Here is a 27,676-nt window from a genome sequence, read left to right on the forward strand (position 1 = left end):
AGACTTGTCATAAGTAAGCAGGAAAAAAGTTTTCACTACCTTTCCATCTAGGCCAACTGCCGTGAGTGATATATTTTAATATAAATATATATTTCCCCTCGCTAAAAAAATCACACCTTATTTCACCCGTGAAACGCGTGATAATTATTTGATAAGCTAAATAAATGGGAAAGGGAAAGCTGAAGCTTTTATGTCGGGTTTTAAATTTGGTGGCTCACTGAAATGAAAAATGAAATTGCACTCCAGAATCCGTAATTCGATCACGCAGGAGATGTCATACATATTGGCCCTCATTCAGAACGGCCCATGAGATCGAGTTTCTTTGGCTATGGCGATAAAAATGAAGAAAGCTGTGATTCGGTGTGTCTCTTAATGTCTCTCTGCTTGGTAATCGGCATCGCGTCACATACTGTACATCCTCTTTGGGAATAAGTGGGAGAATACAATTATATATGTATCGGTGATTTATAGGCAATTACAGTCATGTCAGTGAATACGAGGACCAGGAGTAAAAAGAGGAAAAAACTTTGGTTTGTGGGTAACTTTCTGTATTATATTTGATTCTTTCATAAGGTCTTTTTTACTCTATATACTGATCCTAGTGGTCTTTCCATGTCCTTACCATGTGCCTTTATCCATTTTTTCTTCACTATTAATATACTATTATTTGTGACCTTCTTTGAACTTTTATTTATTTACTCTATTCTACATTTAGACTCTCATGGTGTTTGTTTGAGTAGTGAGTGAAAGTTTGCAGGTTTCTTCTTGGAAGGTGTTCTACTAGATTTGGGGTTTTGTGTTCATTTAGCTATAGGAACAATAATGAGATATTAATGGGTACTGATGTTAAATGAGGTGGTCTGGGGTTTGGTTAATTGCAGTTCATCCCAAAGGTGTTCAATGGGCTTGAGGTCAGGGTTCTTCACTCGCAGGCCATTTGTTCATTGAGGTTGCTTTGTGCGCAGAGGTACCTCCATGGTGGAACAGGTTCAGACCATGTAGTGAAGGGATATTGTTAAGCTGCAACATTGAAAGATATTTCACACAGTTGTGTGATTCCAACTTTGTAGAGTATGAATTTTGCACTCTACTTAAGCACCCTAACTTACTACTGCATAAATGGAATCTGAGTTAAATGCATAGCAACAGTCTAAAAACCATTTTTCAAAGTGCACATTCATGCTCATGGCGTTGGATTGGGATGTCCAACTCATCACAATCAATTTATTTTTATTTGTATAGCACTTTTAAAAATGGAAGTTGTCTCAAAGCAGCTTTACAGAGATAAAATGGCTATAAAATAATGTGTAAGTTTGTTCCTTCTAATTATAAGTTTGTCTCTAAAGTGAGCCAGTGGCGACTTTGGCAAGGAAAAACTCCCTAAGATGGCATGAGGAAGAAACCGGACTCAAAGGAGAACCCATCCTCATCTGCACCAAATATCAATTAATTACAGTATCATTGTTAAGATGTGCAGTGATGGGTGATTAAATGCAACCTATTGAGCCATTGTTGTGTACTGTTGATAGTAATTACAGTCCAAATTTCATCCTCAAAGTTCTTGTGTTGCTCAGGAACTTAACGGATCTTTAAGCTGTAGATGTGTGTGGTCGGGGTGGTGATCAGATATCCATATATAGTCATAAAGCCTGTTAATATTGTTAACAAATTGTTTCTTCTAATACTCACCCCTTCACTTTGTAAGAAAACATATTTCAAAAGTTCTTTAGTTAAAGGACAAAAAATGACGTTCTAGATTTATTGTATCTTCTCTTTGCCAGAACATGGCAACTCGTAGAAAAAGACATAACATCCGTAGTAAAACGTCTGTCGAATTATATGTTGCTGTAAAGTGTTGATTTTATATGGTGGGAAGGTATATTACTCTTGGCATGGTGGCAGAGTAGCTATAAGTGCAATTTTGTGCAGTATGCTTTGTTTTTTTGTTTAGTTTTGTTTTTTGGCTTTTCCACCTACAAGAACATTTTGAGGAGTGAAATTAGTGATGGTAGCTGTAATTACAACCTAATTTTACAGTTAATGTGTCCTAATTTTACAGAGCATTTTTTACAGAGGGTTTTTTTTCCTGTTAATGACCAAATTTGCACCTAATTCTAACTCCAAATGAAAATGGGAAAAAAAAAAAAAATAAATAATAATCAAAGTTCAATTTCATGCAGCAACCTTTGTATGAAATTTATTATACACAAAAATACGTTTTTTGAGTTGTGGAAAATGCTAAACATTATGCTAAACTTCATCCTCAAAATTTCTTTTAACATTGTAATAATGTGTGTGTGTGGGGGGGGGATTACGCAATATTTTTCCTTCTCTCCCTTTAAGATTTTCTATTTAGTAAATCGAAATTTGGTTGACCACACACACACACACACACACACACACACACCCCTCATACCCCTTGTTACCATGTGGAAAGATATACCGAAGCATTTTGGCCCTCACGTCCATGACCCTGTATCATTTTCTTACATGAGCCATTAGACTCCCCAATAAAAATGGACTAAAATGTACTTAAAGCACTATGTGTAATGTCCTGCTTAGTTCTGCTTCATCTTGTGTTAATTTGTTATTTCATGAAGCACCTCGGAAATAAAGAAATGTTATTTAATTTCACTGTTTACTGCACTGTATTTGGCCAAACTATGTCTTTTCATGGTTTTTAAGGGACACATGCATGTCTGCTTGGTTTATATGCAACGAATTATGCAATGTAACAGTTTACTTTGACCAAACAAGTATATAAATGTCCAGATGTTCCACCTTTTCATTAAAAAATTCTCCCTTAGCATGAAGAACGGCTTTACGCAGTGTGTATCCGGACAGTTTGCTTCTCCAAACATGCGGCAAAAATACTTTGAAATGCCTCTTGAAAAACTTGCCATAGATGTTCTTCACTAGTTGGAGATTTCTTTTTGACCTTGTGATCCAGTTCATATATATGAACTGGTTCAATATGATTTAGGTGCGGTGACTGGGCCGTCCATTTTGTAATCGATAACACTCCAGACGACTCTTCTTACAAAGCTTGGATGTATAAGAACGTGTCTTGTTGTATGGTAAAGTTCGATCCAATGAGCCGCAGTCCAGACAGAATTGCGTGGTGTTGATGTATGGAATGGCAGCCATGTTAGTTCAGGTTTTCTTTCATCTGGAATGTGTGTCCTACCTTCCCTGCTCCAAAACAACCCCAAAACATTAAGCTTCCAACTCCATGTTTGACTGTGGGGGTGAGGAAGTTTGTTATCTTCTCTCCTGTTCTCCATCCTACGCAAGTTCTTCTGTTAGAGACAAAAATTTCCAATTTGGACTCATCTGTCAACAGAACTCAGAACTTTGTGGCATAAAAACAAAAGGAACATGCATGCGTCTCAAAATCCCTAAAAGACTGGATTTCTCTAAAGACCAAGCTTCTTTAACAACATGTTGAAATGGAATTTGTTTATAGTTCATTTGTTAAGTTATTCCCTCCATTAACACGGCATGTTGAAACCATATGAAGTAGGACGAGGCGGAATTCGGGCGTAGCGAAAAGAATTAATGATCGGCGCGAATAAAAAATCGCAACGTAGCCATTATTAGTTCATTAACGTTATGAACTGTTTACATCGTAGCATCAGGGCTCTGCCGATCGTATTCAGTCTCGGCGCTCTTATTCTCTCTCTACATATCATTTGGAAATGAAAGGCAGAGATCGAATCAGGCGTAATGGGAAGGAGGAATCTGCGGCCCTGAGCGGAAATATCCGCGCAGATTAATGAATAATGAAGCAACCGGGTGAAGACGCGTTTCAAACGAACTTCTGTTCGGTGACGGAAACGCAACAAAGACTCGCGCGAAGTCCGTCGCCAGCAAAACATTAATTATAGCAGGGGTGGATATCTCACGACTGTGCACATTTCTTTGCCTGGATCTCTTCCCAGTGCTCAATTAGTGTGTGTTTCCCTGCAGCGAGTGCTCTTAGTCATTGATCACGGTCTGGAGAAGAGCCATCCCGGGTTTCTACTAAAAACCAATCACCTAATGCAAAGATTTTGTTTTTTCTGGGTTATACTATATTAAGCTGTATACTGAAAAAAAAGACCAGAAACAAAACAGATCTTAGGTATAATCACTTTATATAAATTAAAGTCCTAAATAAAAGGTAATTATGTTCAAATTAAAAATGTTGAAAAAAATTACACTGGAGTTGTGCTGGTAATAATCAGCTAGGAAGTGCATTTTATTATTTTTTTTTCTCTGCATACATCGTGCCGATTTTTATTTATTTATTAATTATTTTAATTATTTTTTTATTTCATACATCACACTATCTGTGTTTTTAACAGTATTGGAGCCAGGGATTTTTATTTTATTTTTTTTTTATAGGGGTAACAGGTGCCAGCAGTTACATTGGGGTGGCACAGAAAATATCATTATGCAAACAAACATGGCACTCGTCCAACCGTAAAATACTTTTTTAATTGTATCGTAGGAGCCCAAATCTCAACAATGTATACACTGTTTTCTACACTATTTGAATTCACATTAATATAATACTCATTATTTCTGTTCTATATAAAATTGACTAGCATTCATACTGGAATGTTTAGGAATTGTATTACGCCAGACGCACACTGTGCGATTTTTAATAGTCATTTGAGGTTGTTGCTTGTCAGACTGTATGAACATGATCCCTATGTCACACTATAGGAAGTCAGTTGTCATAATGTCTGACTGTACAACAGTCAAAAACTGATGCACACAAGAAAAAGATTTGTCCGGAGTTTTACGTCATTAAACCTTGACAGGTTCAGACTCGCGTTCGGTACTGTTCATTTTGTTTATGACATTCCTTGATAATAAAAACGTCATACAAAAAAAAAATCGCAACAGCCATCAATCACTTGTTGGTGAACATGCAAATCCAGCAATCATATACTACATATTCAACCCCAGACATTAGGGTTGCACAAGCCTTAGTGCTGGTCCCAAGCCCGGATAAATGGGGAGGGTTGCGTTAGGAGGGGCATCCAGCGTAAAAACATGTGCCAAATCAAACATGCGGATGATCCGCTGTGGCGACCCCTAATGGGAGAAGCCGAAAGAAAGTTTATATACTACATATTTAAACCTATGAGTATAAGAATCTTTTAAGATTTTCGAAGCCAAAATCGTACAGTGTGAACCTGATTTAAAACATTTTTTATGATTAAAACATAATTTGAGAATAGTTTTATTCAATTGACAATAGCTAAGCTAAATAAGTCAGCTAATATAATGCTAACTATATAATATAATGCTAATATAATGTTTTGCTTCCTAGTTTCTATTCTCACAGGACATCGATAAAACTATGCGGAATTGACTCATTGAATTGACACCAATGAATTAACAATTTTTCTGATTTTAGAAGTCATCTAAAATACTTCTAAAATCTAAAATACATACTGAAAGACACGGGTTCTACTAGATCAAGATTTGAGAAATTGTTTTGGTCTGTTAAAAATGCAAATACAAGCAGGGTGGATAGTAGGGTGCCCGTGATTATGTCCGTGGTGACCACGGCCACCCCTGGCCACCCACTAGCTCCGCCCATGTTTTCCAAATGACTTTTAATGGTGTCTTTCCCATTCGTTTTCACATCTGTCGAAGCTCAACTGTTTTTTCCCCTCTCTTTCGTTTCTAAAAATATGCCAGTAAACTTTTTCTGCTGACACTGTAAACTTTAAAAAAACTCAAATCATCGCTCACACAGGAATACAATGACACTATCATATCTTTGAAAATATCATAAGTCAAGACATCGTCTAGCCTCCCCACATGTATGGGGTAATATACTGTAACTTGTTATTCATTTAATATAACTTTACTTTATTATAACTATACAGAATTTAGCAAAACGGAGCAATTTACAGTACCGTACTGTATAAACTATACAATATATAAAGTATGTTCGTGGCAACCGGGACGTTGATGAGCACCAGTTTTGTGGAGGATGGAGCCGGACGCAAGTGTTTCAGTATCTGTTTCAGTGATAAAAAGGAGAGAAACAAGCGCTAAAATTGGGTTTTGAAACATCACACACGCAGAAAAAAAATACGCACTCCAACACCAATACCTGGTAAAATTAAGGGATCTCACAAGGTGAGAGATGATGGGAAAGGGGGGTATACAATTTGTTTTCAGTTGTATAATTTAAGAAAATTAGAGGCAAACATTTCACAAATGATGCAAATTGTAATGAATTTTTCCATTAACTCAGGGATTTAGATCCTGCCCTGTTTTTTTTAATACCAAGCAGCATCGTGTTTAACGTGCCGTTTTATTCAGACGGAGTGTGAACATGGTTAAAGGTCAGAATCGTGCTGTATCATTTGCTAGCACTTAAAAGTGTCGTGCTCCCGAACCAAAAATTCCGCCCTATGTTAATTCTGTGAATAACAATTTCACGTCTGTATCCTGGTAACACCCGTCCTGTTTCTATAGAGATTGCTCCAACATATTTACATGTTGTTATATATCAGCACAGGCACATGCTCTGCTCTTGCTTTTTATTAGGAATCAAGGACGATGCCACTCGGGGTTTTCTAAACCCACCCGTACAGGGCCAGCATTGAAATATTTATTTAAGGAGTCGATGTGCTCCACTTTATTTCAGTAATTCTCCCAAATAGCACGAATGTGATGACAAAAAATAGTTTCAATAATTGAATACTGTTTCACTATGCATCTAAATGACTATCTCTGAATTCTCTCTCTTTCTCTCCCTCTCTCTCTCCCTCTCTCCCTCTCTACATGTCCTGTACACTGTCTGACTAATGTGTGATGAAACTCCTGGTGCTTTTTCAGGTAAGTGAAACCTTTCTCCTCACTTCCCTTCCCTTGTTTACGAGTGGAAAATCTGATCACTTTATCTTTACTCACACATTATTGGACACTTGATCATAAGATTTTTAAGTGCTTTTCAAACATCCCATTCCGCAATTAGTCCTCGTTTTTCTGTTATACTACCTTCCATTCTTCTTGGAAGATGTTTCACCAGCTTCTGTGGATGTTCAAGCTCAGCTGCAAGGGCCATTATTATAACTTTCAATCTTTTGAGAAGATTCATCCACAAAAGTGTTAGTAAAGTTAGATACTGATGTAGGCGTTCACTTTCATCCCAAAGGATTTTAATAGGGTTGAGGTCAGAACTCTATAGTAGGAGATCTTTCACTCCATGGATCTGGCTTTGTGCAGGTTAGAGTAGTTCAAGTAAAGTAAAATTTTCATGCTACCGCATCCAAAGACGCCCTGAAGTTGTGAACCTTTAACTTTGTGGTAACTGTTTGGAGAAGAACCACATATGGCTGGAAAAATGTCGAGTGTCCTAAAACTTTTGTGCATATAATGTATGGTGATTTTTTTGTATTATTATTAATTATATTGATTTCTAATTTGTATAGGGTTCTGCCCCTCATAGGAAAGATTGCTCCTTTTGTGGTTCTTTGGAAAGTGATAAGGAATTTTAGCTGCCTTGTTTTACTTGGATAACCCCTGTTTTCTAGGGTCAATTCCACAAATAGACAAACAGAGTCCAGTCTGAAGATGTTTGTTGTATTGACATGGATTTGTATCAGATTTATTGGTATTTGTACTTGAGCTTGTCTCGGCCTTGGGCATCGGATTTAACTGAGAGTTTGTACAAACATTCGTGTCCAAACGGGTTTAAAGGTCTTTCAGTCTCGATCGTTACTCAGTCTTACTTCAGTTGTACTTGACCATCACTTATATTGACCCTATATCTAAGACTCTGGTTATCGAATTAAAATTGTTTGGACTTCCTAGAGATGCCTCACTTTTATAATATCTTCAGCTATGGACTTTAATTAAATATCTCACAATATGATTAGTTGTTGAAAGCTTTTGGAGAAGTACTAAAGCGATGAAAGTCCCCTGGTGGTCTAGTGGTTAAGATGCAGCGCTCCCACCGCTGCGACCCGGGTTCGATTCCCGGTCAGGGAACCATCCCCAGCCACTCTTAGTGCCGGTCCCAAGCCCGGATAAATTGGGGAGGGTTGCGTTAGGAAGGGCATCCAGCGTAAAACATGTGCCAAAGCGATGAAAAGATGTTCAGTCGGTTCTTGTGCTCTGCAGAAGGAGGTCGGAGTCCCGAAAGCGGCCACACCCATCCAGATAAAACCTTTTTTTTTTGTCAAAGGATACATTTTTGTCAGCCGTAAAACCTGCTCTATTGATTCGCAGCAACTATTCCCTCTAAGGTGACAAAATAGACGACCCAAACCCTGTAAGTGAAAGTAAATACCCCCCCACACATTACTATTTCAATTTGTTTACTTCAGAGTAACAAGGTAAAATGAAAGGTCACAAACATAAAATTATCGACATTGCTCAAGGACAAACTGACAGGTTCGCTGGTGGGGATAATTTTTTTCCCCTCCTCCCCAATACTGAACATCACTCTGATCTATCAGCATGACCTTTCTAGGCTGAGCAACTCGACTGATTGCTCCATCTTTCTCCACTCAGCGCAGACAAAACAGAGTCTTAGATGTTAGCAGATAAAAAAACAGTGTTTGGTATTTGTAGATGACAAATTGTTGGGATGTTGCGAGGAAGAGAACTGTAGCATCACCGCATTCGGGTTGGAGAGTCATAAAAGAACGCGCATGGAGGTACGTCAAGGAGCGGCCGACGGACTGATGCGACGAAATAGGATTCATTTCATCTTTTTCTCCATTTTGATGCATGAGAAGTAATAACACTGTGCAATGAGTCCCTACAACAACAAAAAAAGGTACTAATATACAGGATGTGTAAAAATGTAGATGCACTACAGGATCATTACATCAGATTTTACTCTCATGTGTGATCCTAGGAAATGAAAGCACTAGAGATGTTGATGTGAATGAGCGGATTATGATGCCAAGTTGGTGCCAAATGCGCAAAAAAAAAGGGTCATGAACTAAAAAAAAAATCGTAAATAATATAAAAAAATATAAGAAATTTATATATATATATGAATAATCAATTGTACAAATATTTATGCGGTTTTCTTAAAACAAAAAAAAAAGGAAAAATTTAGAGGCTAATTAAGAGGCAAAGTGTGTTAGGATAAGTATATTATTATATACGTATTTAATAGTCTTTCATTCTTTTCTTTTGACCCTTGAGTATGCCAAACTGTGATCCGGCTGTGTGCGTGACTGAGGGGGAAAGAGCAAGGGATTCACGGTGGGTGGGAGGAGTGAGATGGGGATGAAGAAGCAGGAATCTTACTTAATGGCCTATCATCACTCGTCTCCAGCTGTGCAATCTTATTGATGGACTCCATTTGCCCTTAAACGATGATGCCAGCCCTTTCACGTGGCGACCTCTGCAGGATCTCTCTCTCTCTCTCTCTCTCTCTCTCTCTCTCTCTCTCTCTCTCTCTCTCTCTCTCTCTCTCTCTCTCGCGCTCTCTCTCTCCCCCTCTCTCTCTCTCTCTCTGTGTGTGTGTGTGTGTGTGTGTGTGTGTGTGTGTGTGTGTGTGTGTGTGTGTGTGAAAGTGTGAGTGAGATAAAGAGCCTGATAAAAATGGAGATGTACTAAGGGAAAGAGGCTCGGTCTACCCGAGTGTGTCTGGAGTCTGCCTGATATCTCTTTCACGCTCGCCTTAGTCGTTATTAATTCGCTTCCTTTCGAATGTAGCTTTATTGATGATAGAAATTATTCTGGGAAATATTATATGTCCAAATATACAGATTTAACAAATACTGTAAAATCAGATGCCATCCAGATACAGGCCTATATATATATATATATATATATATATATATATATATATATATATATATATATATATATATAGGGTGGGTGAAAAGTAACAAGGTTTTAGAACTTAGTGACCTTATTTTCATGCAGGATGATGCACCAAATTTCTTTTTCTATTTGCTTGGCAAAGAAGGAGGTATAGAGGTTGAAGCCTCCAACACTGTTGGATTTGGAGGTACGGATTCAGGAGGTTTCTACGCTTTTATTTTCCTATGTAGTAAAGCACATGTACAATTTGTTTCAATGAATTTGTATTACAAATATCGACTTTATTAACAAATTTAAATGCCTAGTCTCTTAAAAAATATATATTTTAGATATATAAATATAAATAATTATATAATTTTTTATTTATTTTTTAATTTTTTTATCCATTTCTAGTTACATTTCAGGTTTGGAAAAAACATTTTTCATTTTCATTTGCTTTTAATTTCATACATGACAATAATAATAAAGCTTTGGGATGTTTTTCAACGCACTCCTCGATTCTACTTGGTCAAAAGTTGTTGATTGAATAAATTAGTTCTAATACATTTTAATTTCTTTTATAACTTAAGTCCATTTTAACATTAAAAGAGCAAACAACTGTTTCTGGCTGTTTTAACATGAGTAAAAATATCCATTTTATATAAACTGATAAAATCGAAAAAAAAAAAAAAAAAAAGAAAGAAATATTTAATGTCATTGTTTGCTGTTTTATAAAAACAAACATTGATCTTGGTTGGCCACCGATTAACAGATGCACATGTTAAAGCTTTGTCAGGAATATCTTTAAAGAACTCAGTGATTGTTCTTGAGATGGAATTCTGGCCATAAAATGTAAATTCTGGATTTTAAAAAATATTTTTTTTTATCTGTTTATATTCAACATTACTGCTGACGGTGCTGTAAATTTCCCAGCACATATGAAGGAATTGTATTGCTCTGGCCTTATATTCATGCGTATGGATCATGTGGGAAGGTATTTGATGTACGCATGGAAAGCTAATATCTCTCCAAACCATCTGATGCTTTTATTGCCTTCTCTCTCTCTCTCTCTCTCTCTCTCTCTCTCTCTCTCTCTCTCTCTCTCTCTCTCTCTCCCTCTTTCCATCATCCCTCCCTGCTGTCACACCAGGGAATTGCAGTTGCCAGGCTTGTAAAATTAATTCAAAACCTTCCCCATAGTTTACTTGCGGGAATTAACCAGTGGCCCGCTAATTAATCTACAACAATGCTGGGTTAGTGAGCCATGTGGAAAGGCGGCCTGAAAATATCTAAACAAGACCCTCAAAAGGTTAATGAGCTGAGAACTCGTTAACGTCAGCGGTCAGGCTTCACGTAGTGGCGGAATGATGGCTCGAAAAGGAATGCTGTTTCTCTATCCGTTAGCATTAAAGCAACATTAAAGCTGATGAAACATTGATTGAGCATTTCTGACGCAGACCTGAGCTCATGAGTGGGGGTGGATTCGAAATGCAGGTTAAAATCCGATTCATTTCTTATGAAAATCTGTTATTTATATATAATTATGTTTTATGTATGTATCTATGCATGTATTTTACAGGCCTATTACTAGCCTTAGAGCTGTGGCTTAGCATGACTAGGGTTCTCAGACTCCAAATTAAAATGAGCTTCCAATCCAATCAGAGGATGTGGGGAAAAAATAATACACAAAGTTTTAAAAAATGCAAAACTGAATTTTCTTTTTTTAATTATAACTTTTTTTTTTCATGTCTTTGCTATGATTATTCTTTTTTCATTCAAGCTGTATCTTCTGTGAACACCACTTATTGTTAACTGTTGGGGGTCATAATAATAGTAAAAAGTTATAATAATAGTACCATAGGAATATATTCTATTCTTATATATATATATAAAAATCTTATTATATATAAAAATCTTTTTTTTTTTTTAACACTATTTAGATTTTGGATGGGTGATGGATATAGAATTAATTTTAGATTTAAAGATAATAGAACATTTCTGGGTTTTTTCTGTAAATGAAAACTTAAAAATAAAACTGATTCTAGAATCTATTTATCTACACACATTTACCTTCACTTTTTTTTCCCATCACTTGAACTACAGTAGGAGTCCCAAACCTGTTCCACCATGACAATGCCAAACCCCTGTGTACAGCTCCATGAAGATCTGCTTTACATGGGCTGGAGTGGAAGATCTACTGTAGATCAAGTTTTGTGAGTGTGAGGGCATTTAGTTGTTTGAGATGTTTGTAGGTGTTTGTTTCATTAAGTGGTGCATTTAGTTGAGTGAAGGAGTTTGTGGATGTATTTAGATGTGTGGTTTAGTGAGTGTGAGGTATTTCTGTTTGTGTGTGTGTTGGGGGAAGGGGGCTGTTTAGTTGTGTGAGGGGGTTTGTGGGTATTTATTTGTGTGTGGGCATTTTTTTTTTTTAAAGATTGTATAGTGTTTGTTTGTTTAGGTGCATCCAGCTTAAACCCACTCCATATAAAATGTTTTCTGAACGCTGAAGGCCGGATAAATTGCCTGCCTTGATATACACTGAAGCAGCTCACATTAATACAGACCCTCTTTGCTCTGATATTGTATTGTACACGTCTGCAATGCATCACGGAGTTTACCGAGGTGTCTGCATGCATCACTGTGACTAAATACGCTTTAATAATAAATGCCGACGTGTTCGGCGGCGTGGCTTTGTCCCCTAACCGCGTCACATGATTTAGTGAAGAGATAGAATACGGATCAAAGCACTAAATGGTTAGCGGGATGACAAATGGCCTCGCATTTCCATTCACCATGCTCTCTACTACTACTACCACTGTAAATCCCCCAGCTTTATCATCATCGGGTTCAAATTCAAATCTGGACACTTGTTAGGTTTTGCATGCCAGGTAGTCATGGCAACACACCGTCTAAGTGTCAGGACAGAGGCAATTGAATAGCATCTCACGTTCTCTCCACGGGCTTTAGCAGAGCTCTGTATCGCACAGAAATTTTGTTCAAATTAATCAACTAATCAAAAGCTAAAATAAAAATGGTTTAGAAGAAAACAGAAGAATTTGTGTGCAAAATGAGACTGAATTTAACCAAGTAACTAGTGAGCTGGGTTAAAGGTTAAAGTCATTAAGGGAGTTGTTTTGTTCCCCAGAGGACGCTGAATGGAGATCATTAACAACCAGCTTGGTGTCTCTGTGACAGTGTGTGTAAACGCATGTCCTCCCACAGGCACAGAGTGATGGTTTAAGGGTGGAGCTTGTCCATCAGCCCTGCAGTGGTAGTTACTAGAGACGGCACGATACTTGGGTTTCTTTTCCAAAACCCGATACCAATACTGACATTGAGATCAATTTCATATTGCAAATGACCTGATGCTGATATTCATCCGGGGTTTTCCTTTTGGGCTAAAAATATTTACTTTCCAAAATAATAAAATACTTTAGTTTGACTCTTCTATATAAAAACCACTCCAATAATTATAATATATAATATATTGTGGTTAGCCATCAGGGCCAGCAGACTTAATTTAGGATTATTTTTTTATGAATATGTATCAAATTATTCCTAATTACACAATGTCGGGCAGATTGATTTGGGCATATTTACACTTACAAGGCCATTTACAAGACGGTTAAAACAGTTGTTGTGCTTTTTCAAGAACCATTTATTCTTTTGCGTTTACTTTCCTGTAGAATTTGCACGAAAACACACAATTTGCCTTCATTTTAAATCCCCCAGGAAAACTTTCATGCACAGAAAAAATGCATAGAAAGCCCGGGGGCATTTTTATAATTTTAATATTGGCACTTCTGCTAGAGACGATGCATGCGGACGGTGCGCTTGTTTCTACAGTAAAAGGAGACTTGTTGAATTGTGTTCATTGGGTTTCTTGCTTTAAAAATGACCTTCATTTTTACTGTGTGAGATTCCAGTTTCTGTTATACTGTTTTTCTGTATAATACTGATGGTTTCTATACCCGTGGTGTCCTAATGATGGTTTTAAGAGGTGAATTGATTCATGTAGGACACCACTGAAGGTCTGGGTGTGCAATACATGACCTGCCACTGATATCATGTATTATATTAGTTAATTATAATAAATATTTTAGATTGGAGTACAATGCTAGGTTACTGCCAAACTAGCGCACACACCTTTTTCTGTTCTGACTTCTATCTTACTGATTATGCACAAGTGTGCTGTATTACCCACACTAACACACACACACACACACACACACACACACACACACACACACACACACACACACACACACACACACACACACAACTTCATTCAGCTGAAAATATATATATTTATAGAAATAAAATGTGTATATATACGTGCAGATAGGGGAGAGTTTATGTTGCCTAATGTGCAGAATTTAACTTGGCGCCCCTTGACACGTTACCAAATATAGGGTAAAAGTAAACACACAGTGTGGCTTCTAAGTATAGTCTATTGGTTTTCTCTCCAGTATCTGATCCCATACTTGCCTGATTGTCAGACTGAGTATTGGAATAGTGTGGTATTAAGTATTTGTTTATTATTTCTTTTTCCCTCCACTACTTCACTCATTTACCAGGGTTCCCTGGTGGTCTAGTGGTTAGGATGCGGCGCTCTCACCGCTGCGGCCCGGGTTCGATCCCCGGTCAGGGAACCGACCCCAGCCACTCTTAGTGCCGGTCCCGAACCCGAATAAATGGGGAGGGTTGCATTAGGAAGGGCATCCAGCATAAAAACATGTGCCAAAACAAACATGCGGATGTCCGCTGTGGAGAAGCCGAAAGAAAGTTTTTTTTCTTCACTCATTCACCTAACAATTGTTGAATTATTAATGAAAGTCTGAAACAGAATACAGTCTGTATGTTCTGAATCAAGCATTTGTGGGATGTGGTATATACATGAACAATTGTTGCAGACAATGTAGCATATCATTCATTTATACATTCCATTCTTTTATCTAGCCATCCATCCATCCATCTATCCATTGGTGGGAAAGGGGTAGATCACTGGTTAAGACTGGATCCAACAGTCATGAGCAAAGCGCTTAACCCTCAACTGCTCTGTTGTATGAATAAGATAATTGTCTAGATGGGTGTCTGCCAAAAGCTGTAAATGTAAAACCATCCATCCATCCATCCAACCAAGTTTTGTCGAGTTTTAACTGATGGTGAGCCTCGTTACCAGTTAACCTGTTAAACTGTTCCACGTTTCCTCATTCCTTGTTCAGTCTCGAAGCAGTTCACCTTCACACTCCTGACTGTTAGGCTATTAGATCTGAGAAGCTAAAAAGCGCTGTTTACTGTCTTCACTCTCTGTTCCATTCATCGCTCATTTGATGAAACTGATGTAAATGTCACTGAAAGTCGAGTCAGTGCTCCTGACCTTTTGCTAAATCAGACTGACTGAATAATGTCACCTTGTCTTAAAAGTAGCGAGTGAGCCGAACACTGGAAATGATGCCTGTATAAATTCTCTGGAAGTCACTGCTAACTGAGGCCGAATCCAGGGTGTGCACAGACGTGTGGGTACAAGCTGAAACAACATGTGTGCTTGAAAGATAAAGCAGCATGTCTAAAACGTATAGGAGGAAACTAGCGCAACTAGTTTACTTGATCGATCATAATGGCTTTCATTTTATTTCGTGCCAGCCCTGGCAGAGCATGCATAATTTTATTTCATATTCATTTAATTTAATGTTTTGTTTTTTTTCACAGCAACTTATACAGTTTTTTTTTTTTTTTTTTACAGCAACTTATACATAATGAAATAATCCAAAGAAGCCAAAATCTTGATTTTTCTTACTAATTTCCTGACTGACTTGACATGGAATAGATTAAAATAATGCATACTTGACACCACTTTTTTTGCCTTCACTTCTGTTTGCCCAGACGCTCATCAACTGAAGGCCTGGTGACAAACCATGTAACCTAAATCTAAAGCTCCTCCAGAATGACCGCTGCTTTTCTTACTGCTCACGTACTCTAATTAGGTGTGTGGGGTTTCTGACAGAATTCTAGCTGTATATGGTCTATACTAAGTGTTTGGGCTGATGTGACAACCAGTGTGAAATAGGTAGAAGAACAGTAGGAATGAACAAGTCATGACCTTTGAATAATCTATGAATGCCATTTCATCCTTTATTACACAATTTTTTTGTTCTTTTTTGCATGGATGGATGTGAAGCAAACAGTAGGCTTTGCTTGCTTTAAAGTAGACCAAACCAAAGCCAAAAATGAGCTCTGAGGAAAATCAACTGTGGCGTCACCTCGAATCGTTTGTGTGAGGGCAAAAAAAAAAAAGTTGCGCTAGAACACACCAGACAGACTACGACCAACTAGCATGTGCATTTCACACTTGCGTGAGAGAACAGAACTCTCCCATTCCAGCAGATGGCGGTAGTCTTCGGCATCCAAACAGGGAAGCTGGAAGAGCTAGAACTGGGAATATATAAAGTAAGCAGAGTTTACACCTGCCTCCATCATCACTAATGGATTTTTCAATCATGTCTGCGAAGTTGTAAATAGCACTGGCATTGTGTATTGAGAAAGCGCACTAAATGGGTGAAATCGTGGATTTGGCAACGACATGCACAAGGGGATTTTCTAAACCTGTGATTTAAAAAAAATCTCATTTGGGTTTTTCCCGTTCAAGAATGACAAGGAGTGTGTAAGCGTTTCTTCTTTATTCCGTCGTTGTTTGCTTTCATCAGTTCCGTTTTTTGTGTGTGCATTCACTAAGCTGAATAGCCAATCAGAGTTCTCGTTCTCGCAGACTAGCGCCCCTGATTCACTCTCTGATGAAATACAACTAACGTCGTCCGCACGTTACACACCAAAATAAATTACGACAACCATTGGCTTGGTGTGTAATCCTTAGTACTCAAAATAACAGTACTCAAGGGTCTACCAACTCAAGGATGTACCTACAACAATAATATTGTTTGACATGGCAGCAAACATGACACAGCATTAAAACCAGCATTTTTCAATCTGCTCTTTGTTTTTTTTGTTCTGCCGCTTTGCTTTGTGCAAAAAGCACCATCCAGCTGAGTAAACCCCACAAGCTTTACAAACACTGATAAGGTACGGAGTAGCAGTGTAACACCGTGACAGTATCTCTCTTTGTTTAGGGCTGCAAATATATGGATTCGAATAGAAACGCAAATACTTGGGAGAACTTTAGGTGGGGTATAGAGCTAACACCACCATGCGTAGTGCCCTCGTAACAAAACGGATAAAAAAAACATTAACCCGTATAAATAGGCAATTTGTTATATAATAGCGAGCGATCTACCGTTATATTCTTTTAATCTAAAATCGGTAGACGTATTGAAGGAGAAAATGTTTTGTAAAAAAGAAATATGGAATGATTACATTTTATGGCTCGTTTTCATAACACAGACAAAATCAATGGCATATTTTTGTACCTCATATACTTTGTGTTTATTTTATATGAAGTCAATTGACTGTCGTTTTTTTGGGGGAAATATAAACGCGAGTTGTGAAAGCAATTAGATTGTGAAATACCATCAGGTGACTCGCTGTCTTAAAAAAACCAAAATGCTACATTTTATATTACATATATTACAGTAAATGAAAATTCAAATAGACTCTGACCAGTTTGCAATTAACACAGGATACCTATGGCTATTGTTACTTATATTAATTTACCAACATCCTAATAGTCTAATTACAAGAAAAGGGGCTTTATCTTTGCCACATCACAACGAGTGAAATTTGTTCTTTGCATATCCCAGTAATTTTAGGAAGCCATGGTCAACCATGATACAGTGCCCCTAGAGCACAGAAGGTTAATAGCTTTGCTCAAGGGCCCAAGACTTGCAGCTTGGTGATACTAGGGCTTGAACCCCCAGCCTTCTGATCAGAGACTTTAAATCTGAGCTTCTACTTTGATTCTAGTTTCAGCCTTGGTTCTACCAAGAACTTTTCCTGGGTGGGTGAATATTTATGCAAAACCCTACATGCATAAGTCTATTTCAACTCCAGGTTGCAACAGGACAAAATGTGAGGGGGAGTTAAGGGGGGGCAGTGAATACTAAGCTGTGCAGACACATGCTCGACCACCCTGGTGCTAAATCCGTTAATCCAGCGTGCAGGATAAACAGAAGATTTGTTTTCATCAGGAGGCATGAATAATACACACTTGCACCCTGGCGACAGGCGACAACGGCGATTCTTCAGCTCGAGCTTCAGACCAGTTGGAGAGGGATTGCGGCTTCAGTTGTAAATATTAATAACCATATTGTGGGTTTGCACAGAGAAAGTTATTGCTGAATCGGTCGCCTCGGCGGTATTTACAGCCTAACAGGAGCGAAGTCAGTTGCTGTTGCATTTTAAACACCGCTCCTAGCTCTTCACTGTAAAAAAAAAAAAAACAAACATACAAAAAATCCGATATAACGTTAGGAGTTTAATAACGCAGCATAAATTGAACAGCGAGAAAGCTTACGAGCCGCTTAAAAACACACCGAGCTCGCTCCTTGTCCCAATTCTTGTTTGTTTTACAGCCAGTCAAGGTTTGCCAGACTTGTGGGGTGGAACAAGCCAAATCTGCAGCTGGTTTGCTTGTTTGTACACAGTCTGTGCACAGTCTGTGTACATCGGGACCTTGGTTTCCGCAAATGATCAAAATCCATTCGAATGCAAACGAAGGAAAAGTGCAGGTGCAGTTCTGTTGTCTGAACTATACATGCTGCAGTCATTAAGGATGGATTGCTTTTTGTCTTGATATTTTTATTCATTTATTCTATGCATCTTTAGCAAATGGTTATGAAATAGGTCTTAAATGTCGTTACATTTTCAAGAATTGGGGGTTGGGAGGTGGAACAAAATGTATTTATGTAGAATTTGACACAAATGGCATTGTAACATGTCCTTGTGCTACACACACTTCACTGTAGACACTACAAAGTAGCTTGGTTGCATAAACCTAGCAAGCTAGTAAGCTAGTTCTTAAATCATTCTTAAACATTCAGAAAATTCTGGATAATTTTTTTTCCTTAAACAATATAAGAAACAAAAATGTGACATTTCCTGAAGAAAATGTGAGTAGTGCGTGCCGGTGCAAAAGTCCACACCCCGGCCGTATTGTTTTTGACCACAAGATGCGAACGTACTCGGAGAGTCGAGTAGTTCGATACCTCGCACGGCTGTTTTTGGATTTTTTCTCCCAAGGGGGCAGGGCCAGAGACGTCAGGTGACGTCATCACACGACCCGGCGTCTGACTCTCCTCGCCATGCCGAGTGATTAGATGTGTCACACGCCCGTGTCGCCGGGGTTTTGCGTCAGACGTCCGGGTCGGAGCGGCTTTAGTGGCGCGGTAAGCTAATAGGTTTGCGCGGTGGGCGTGGCCTATGACGTCAAGTGACAAGCAAAATTCAATCGGAGTTCAACTCCCCCACCGTGCCAAGTGTTTTGACATATCGCACGCCCGTTTCCAAACATTTTTTAGCCTATTCAGGCTAATGGTGGGGGCGTGGCTTGATGTGATGTCACGTGACATCACTATATCACCATAGTGCAACTCTCTATGCTGGGCGTTGATATGTGACATATCCCCTTCCTGTATTTTTTTACCCCCCCAGCTTTTTTGTGCGCCGCACACACTACTAATAAAGTAAAATTTTTGAGTCTTAATATGACCGCTTATATAAAGTGAAGATAGCTTACAGCAATTTAGAAGGATGAATGCGATAAATTTGCTGTCATTCAGAGTACATGTACAGTAAAAACTGAAATCTGGCATTTGATTTGGCAAAAAAAATATGCTACAGTGTCATGTGTAAGCTGTGTCAAAAGATTCACTGCATACTGCGTTTGAGTATAAAAAAGCAGCTTTTGGCTCATTTGCTGCACAATCTCACTTCAAAACACATACCCTTGTAAAATTCTCTGTGTTTATATCCTCAAATGCCCCCGAACCCCCCCCACACACACACACACTCACTCACGCCCAAACAAGGTCCCCGTTAATGATGCCGCATCAATCCATCATCATTTTTAACAGTCAACACATGGAAACCAATCTAGCAGCTAATGCTAATTCATTAAGCCATTCTGAACTCTTTGGACTGAAACACACAGGGCTAATGATGGCCTCTTTGGCCTTTGTATGACTCAGTTAGTGCAAAATGAGAACAAGCGATGGCTTAAACAGCGTCTGGCCCTGATGACGATCGCACAGTGGTGATTTCGTTAAACACTTTCAGTGTCCTCTTTCAATCCTCTGGCGGAAGGAAGGAAGGAAGGAAGGAAGGAAGGAAGGAAGGAAGGAAGGAAGGAAGGAAGGAAGGAAGGAAGGAAGGAAGGAAAAATTAGTTTTTGTAAACTGAAGGAAGGAAGGAAGGAAGGAAGGGAGGGAAAATTAGTTTTTGTAAACTGAAGGAAGGAAGGAAGAAAGGAAGAGTTTTTGTAAACTGAAGGAAGTAAGAAAAAAAGGTTTTTTGTAAACTGAAGAAAGGAAGGAAGGAAGGAAGATAGGAAGGAAAAAAGGAAGGAAGGAAGGAAGGAAGGAAGAAAGGAAAGAAAGAAAGAAAGAAGGAAGGAAGGAAGGAAGGAAGGAAGGAAGAGTTTTTGTAAACTGAAGGAAGGAAGGAAGGAAGGAAGGAAGGAAGGAAGGAAGGAAGGAAGGAAGGAAGGAAGGAAGGAAGGAAGAGTTTTTGTAAACTGAAGGAAGGAAGGAAGGAAGGAAGGAAGGAAGGAAGGAAGGAAGGAAGAGTTTTTGTAAACTAAAGGAAGTAAGGAAAAATTAGTTTTTGTAAACTGAAGAAAGGAGGGAAGGAAGGAAGGAAGGAAAGAAGGAAGGAAAGAAAGAAAAAAAAAGAAAGAAAGAAAGAAAGAAAGAAAGAAAGAAAGAAAGAAAGAAAGAAAGAAAGAAAGAAAGAAAGAAAGAAAGAAAGAAAGAAGGAAGAGTTTTTGTTAACTGAAGGAAGGAAGGAAGGAAGGAAGGAAGGACAAACCAGTTTGTGTACAGTCAAGAAAGGTAGGAAGAAAAACCTAGTTTTTGTACTTTGAAGAAAGGGGGAAAAAAAAGCGCAAAAGGAAGATATTTTATTTTTTTATTACAAATAATATTTGTATGTATATTTGCACTTTTTTATGTTAATTATAATAATTATAATAATAATAATGTTATATATAAATTATTAATGTTAATTAAAGCTAATCCTAAAGTACTAAGTGGCAGGAGAGGGAGAGCAAAATGAAGAGAAAAATACCAAGGGAAAAAAAATGAATTTGAATTAATAAATGTCTGCTTATTAGAAATCATATATATATATATATATATATATATATATATATATATATATATATATATATATATATATATATATATATATATATATATATACTGTATATAAAATTCTACTCTTATAAGAGGAATCATTTCAAGCAGAAAGGGCAAAAATATATATTGCACCCCAATTTCATTTCATCATAGCAAACATAGCACTCCATTTGCTGCAGTTCTGCTTGCCACTGAGTGAAAAGCAGAGTGCATCATTTCAGCTTCATTGTTAAATGGTCCACAGACACTTGCACATAATTCTCAGCAGGAGCTTAAGCTTACCTTCATGCTGTGATGGCCAGGCATACAATGCTGACCGTCTGAGCACGTCCATTACTCATCCTTTTTTATTTGACGGCCTCGGAAACATGCCTCCTTCATGGCCTGTTTCTCAGATTCGAATGTCCTGACAGGTTCTCGTCGCACCGCTCAAGCGATTGTGAAGGTGATTGTTTCCGAAAGCGTCATGATCTGAATAGTATGCGATATCCCTGCCATATGTAATCAACTGGATAAACTGCTTAATGCAGTGTCTTGGGTTTTGAGCACAGGACCTGCGTATAAAGTAAATGGAGCATTTCACAATGCCATCTAATCCAGTTTAAAATATTGTTTATGGGCTCTGCAGCAGGGCTTTTCGAATGGTGCTGCCAATACATGCGGAATGGAAATCCTTTTTGCCAAGAGTGTGGAAATAAAAATGTAATCAATATTTGAGTGACTCGAGCTGGCAGCACTTTCAATAATTTTAATGGCTGTGCATGCAATCAAGCTCACACTTACATTCCAAATTACCCTACTCCACCTCAAATCTACTTCTATATAGAATTGGAATAGAGAAATTATATAATACATATGCATAAAAGCCAGTATAATGTGGAATAGTTACTTCAATTAGAAGAAAGCCAATACTGGGCGTCATACAATTAATCAGTTATCATCAACTGGCGAGCTCTCATAGAAGTCATCAGCGTATGAAATGCCACATTGAAATGAAACAGACTGGCTGCAGTTGAATAAGCCAGTGCCTTAGGAAAAAGGGGAGATTTTTATTTGCTCTCTTCCATTTTAAAACAGATGACCCATCTGTTCAAAGTAGCTGGATGACAGCTGGTTTTCCTCTAATACAGAAGGCTTTATATGAAGGTTTGAAGCTTGCAGGACAAAGACAGGCTACATCATCAGCATTCAAATGTACTGGTTTAGCACCGAAAGGACACTGGACGACACACTTTGCCCAGGACACCAGTCCATCTCAGGACACCATGTATCATTTAGCTTAGGGTGTCCACCAAATAGAATGTTTTTTTTTTTTTTTAGTTGTTAGTCTTTAAATGAGCTGTTACAGCCCCTTTTTCTGCCATGTTGGTTTCTAATCCAGAACACTATAAACAAAAACTAACTACACCTCAACAAATTCAGGTACTCTTCATAAAAAAAAGAAAAAAAAAAGAAAATTCTTATTCTAGATGCCAGATCCTCAAGCATGTTGGATAGCACTTAATTAATTCCTGAATGAATTCTTACTCCGTGAAAGAATAGATATTTTTCCCCCAAATGCCACTCAGCAACAACGATGCAGCCAAGGCACATTTGGAATCTGTGATTATTTGCGATTTAATTATTCAATTGTAATGAGACCATCCACTTATATCTGAACCCCAGATAGACATCAGATGCTCGGTCGAACTCTTGGAACCGACACTGGAACATTTGTTCTGGGTTTATTACTTTTTGTTCACTGTCTTTATTTTAGCTCCAAACAGTTTTGACCATCTCTCTACCAAGAAATAAACAGCCATTCAGGGGAAGGAAGCAAACAACACAGCAATAAAATAAATCCAAGACGAAGTGTTAGTGAGGAAAACATGGGATTAGAGGACGTGATTGAGCATGGTAGTGTTAGGAGTCATACCATGTGGACGAGCCATAGATTTGACCATAATCTTTAGATGTTTAGCAGAAATTTTGTCCAGAGTAAGTGTTTTAATCATAAGGGAAAAAACAACCACTACCCCAGTCATTTCAAGTAACCTAAAGCATTCAACTGTCCGTTTCTCATGCAGATTTGTATGTATACGTAATTCGGACTGGATCTTGCCAATTCATGAAAGCCTGAAGGATTTCATATGAATACGTTTCTAGCGTTTCTATTTACAAGCAGCCACCTAAGGTATAAAAGCTACCAAGAGACCTATAAGCAAGGGACTGGTAAGAATATTAAACATAAATATTTGTATATTTTCTGGAAGGGGTATAATGTCTGCTACCACCAAGATTCAGAAATCTTCAATGCAACCTACATCAAATTACTTGCTGCAAGATTTTATTTAGGTTTTTTTTTAATCCATCGACACCACATCCTCCGGACTAAAGAGGAGAGGGACCATCTGGCTTATCAGCACTCAGTTTAAAAAGCTGCATCTCTTGTGGTATGGGAGTGCATTGGTGCATATAGGGTTGGCTGATTATACATTTTGAAAGGCTCTATCAATGCTAAAACAGTAAATATAGGTCTTAGAACAACAAATGCTTACATCCAGAAAATGTATTTTTTAAGGGATTGTCTTTTTGAGCAAGATAATGCTAACTGCATACTGCATCTATTAAAATAGATATGCCGAAGAGATCAGATTCGGAGTTAGTAGTAATATCAAAGTTATTTAAAAAGTTAGTCACAGCTCACAGCTCCAGAGTTCCCAGTTTGATCCTGAGCTCCGGTTACTGTCCTTGCAGCATTTTACATGGTCCCCTATATCTGCATGGGTTTACAATGGGTTCACCAATTTCTTCAGACCTCTCAGAAACATAATTGTAGCTAAATTGTACCTGGTGCCAGGAGCTGGACTGATGTCTCATCCAGGGTATATTCCTAGATTGCATTTTTTTCCTCCTCCCACACCGCTAAAGCTGGATTAGCTGCCATAGACTGGCTCTAGGCATAAATGAGTTTCAGGTGCCTTGTGATGGATTGCCTTTCCCAGAATAGGCTCTGGATCCCTTGTGAATCTAAACGGGATAAAATATTTAGTACAATTGAATGCGTGAAATTACCATTGAACTGTGATCAAGAGAGGGAAATGTTAAATCCAAGATAAGCTGTACCCATGATTCTTGAGATGCATGCATTCTTAAACTCTTCTCCAAACATGTTAAGGCCCCCGTGAGCAGTTTCTCAAGGCAAATCTTTGGCCGACCAATTTTCTTGCTGTCCTCAATCATACAAGGGTTGCTTCCTCTCGGAAATCTTTCCCATTGCTTTTAAACTGGCAAGGTCAGGTTCTAAATTGCATACCATTGCATAACATATATAGAATAAAATCTGGAAATGGTTAGTTGACTTTTAAAAGAAGACTGGTGTAACAGGTATATTTTTCTCCAATGGCTATCTTTCCAATTTAAAATTCAGTTAGTGACGTTATGTTTACCAGAGTTAGCACTCTCTGATTGTTAGATCTTGTGTGCTTGGGGTGTGCTGACGTCAAGCTTTTGGGGTGGCGATTTGCAATGTAAAAAATGTAAAAATTGGTGGGAAAAAAAATGACCAATTCAGACCTAAAGGTCCACCTTTCGGACCTGTATACATACCTTAATCCAAAACCTACTCCATTACAAGTTAAACTCACCAATGTCAATAGGACTTGAGTAAAACTCAAGAGTAGTTGATTTGAACAGTACTTGAGTATCTGACTCATATTGAACGTAGGTTCAAAGATCCATTAGTCCTCAAAAACAATTCCAAACAAGTCCAAAAACAATTGATTTGTGAGGTTGTATCCATCAACAAAGCAGCCTCTTCCACATGCCAGAACGTCACAAATATCAAACAAGTCGGTCAAAAAAAGACCAAGTAATAAAGCAATCTTTCAAAAAAGGGTTCTCAAGTCAAGTCAAGCAGCTTTTACTGTCATTTCAAACATATATACAGTAGCTGATGCAGTACACAGTGAAATGAGATGTTTCTCTAGAACCCTGGTGCTACATAAAACAACATAGAGCCACATCACCCAACATAGAGCTACATCTCCCAACATGGAGCTACATCACCCAACATGGAGCTACATCACCCAACATGGAGCCACATCACCCAACATGGAGCCACATCACCCAACATGGAGCCACATCACCCAACATGGAGCCACATCACCCAACATGGAGCCACATCACCCAACATGGAGCTACATCACCCAACATAGAGCTTCATGCAGAACATAGAGCTAAGGTGCAACCTAGTGCAAACAGACTATTTACAAGCACATATCTACAATTAACAAATAAAATGACAGTATCATGTAAAAAAGTAGAAAACCCATTAGTATTTAATGGACAAATAAAAGGAACGTAATTCATTTTAGTTAAGGTAAAACCAAATATTCAGAGCTAACTGTGATGTGATGTGCCTTTCAGTCTCAGAGAGGGGCGATCTTTTAATTAAGCTTCAACAAAAGCTGGTTCTCAAAGTTTTTGGAATTGATTCGAGCTCTTTTTGGACTGTAAATGAGGCCAACGGTGCTTAAAAGTCACTCACAGGCATCAGATGCGGGTAGGGGAGTGTCGAGCCTTCATGTTCAGCAGAGGTGCAAAATGTAATTAGTAACGGTCATCGGCAATTAAAATATAGTAGATTAACAAGTACATATATTGAATCATAACTGTAGTTCAGTAAAGAGTTTTGCTTATATCTTTGATACTCAATACAACTAGAAAGTAGCCAAAACATTATTTCAGTACAGTATGTACATTTACTCAAATACTTTATATCACTGCAAGGCATCCAGGGATTCATTCATCATTCAGGCAAAGGAGGTCAAAAAATAAAGGTTAAGCTTTAAAAGAATAACCTCCGGTAAACACAGGGGTGATGAAGTGTTGAAACTGAATCAACGTGACACTGTGGAGAATATTTTAATAGCATCTTCTCTTGTTTGGTGTCTAAAATCTAGCATGTATACTGCTCAGAATGCCACCCACTCACCAACTCTCAGCACACACACGTGCATTGCACTTCACCCTGAGTATGAACACAGCATATATTTACGGATGCACAGTAATTATTTAGCAAAAGTTAATTACTTTCTTCTTTTCATCTGGAATGTGTGATATGGCCAGTTAGACATGATTTAGTCATGCCAGTTAAGCCAGATGGTGTTTGTTTATTACTTCATTTATTTGCCACATCTTGTTCAATATATATCCAATCATATTTAACCAGATGTTTTCGCATCTCAAAAGCGACATGGTGTTTTGTCACCATCAGTGTGTTCTTGTGTGAATTACAATAAATCAGAATGCAGTGTCTTTAGAAGACAGATGGCAATGGTGCATCTGGATGTATTGCATTGTGTATATTAGGGGGTGGGGGTAGGGGGCGATTAATTGTTCTTCTGAAATGATGCAGTGTGTGTTAAATCATGAGCAACAATCTGGTGTAGGGAAGATATTACCAGTAGGCAGATTCTGATACCACATTTTAATTATTGTATTATTTGAAGTATAACTTTTATTTACATTAAGAATTATTATTATTTGAAATATTGAAAAAAATTATTTTATTTATTTTATATACATTTGAATTGTTTTTTTTTATTATTATTATTATATTTAATTTCATTATTTTATGTTAAATAATTTATATTCATGTATATTTAATGTTATATTAATAATGATGATAATAATAATATATTAACAAAGAACTGTCTTTTCATTACTTTTTACAGATGTTATTGTCAAGTGCTGTATCAAAAAGAAACAGATTAATTATAGTACTTTATTAATGTTTATGTAAATGAATTGAGCATAAGCAAAAGTTCTTAAATATCTAATACGACATTGTATATTTAAACACTGAATAAGAAAACTAAAGAAAATAAAAAAGAACATTTATACAAACTTAATATAAAAGTACAATTATTTTATTATTATATTTTATATATATATATATATATATATATATATATATATATATATATATAATATTTGACTCAAATATTGACTAATAAGGGAGTCAAGAGAAATCCATAAACGTGAACCAAACTTGCACAATGGTGACATTTTACAGTCATTTTCGCCCGAAAGATTTGATAAGATCCATTTCAAGCTGTTTTGCTGCATTATGATGAAACGCAATACAGAAGCTAAGAGGCCACGCCTCCCACACAGGGAGTGTCGGACTAAAAAACATCATAGAAGAAGAGACATAATGTTTCAGAAAACGAGGAGAGCACCCGTTTCGTGTCGGCTTTACAGATAAAGACGTTCATATTGAAGTCACTTCCCAGATACCCGTTGCTTTGAGTCTGTCTAGACATATTATAAATATTGAGACTGCCGCACAAGTTACATACAAACATAAAAGCAGAGAGGAATTACACAAAGATGACGAGTGTCTGATAGGTATTGCTCTCCACACAGGGATTTGTAAGGAATCTGTTTGAAAGGAATGATACGGATGCTGACGTAACCAGGAATCGCCCCCGTAGCTATGCCTTGCTTCGCGCTACCTAGAAAAGATTATGAGAAGCAGCTGCTTGTCGCCTCCTCATTACCGAAGTGTGTTTGAGCACAATTATGAGGTGCGGTTAAAGAAAAAA

General features: G+C 37.8%; 1 protein-coding gene and 1 long non-coding RNA gene across 3 annotated transcripts in view; both read left to right on the forward strand.

The window, feature by feature from the left end:
• The window catches only part of nrg3a (neuregulin 3a), a 365,695-nt gene that overhangs the window by 159,614 nt on the left and 178,405 nt on the right, over window positions 1-27,676 (forward strand). The gene's annotated exons all lie outside the window — the stretch shown is intronic.
• Window positions 11,811-17,021, forward strand: LOC310725564. The gene is made up of 3 exons (XR_014533427.1): window positions 11,811-11,928; window positions 12,050-13,860; window positions 14,563-17,021. It is a non-coding gene; the product is annotated as an uncharacterized lncRNA (long non-coding RNA).

Source organism: Silurus aristotelis, assembly GCF_946808225.1.
Source record: "Silurus aristotelis genome assembly, chromosome: 4".
NCBI lineage: Eukaryota > Metazoa > Chordata > Actinopteri > Siluriformes > Siluridae > Silurus > Silurus aristotelis.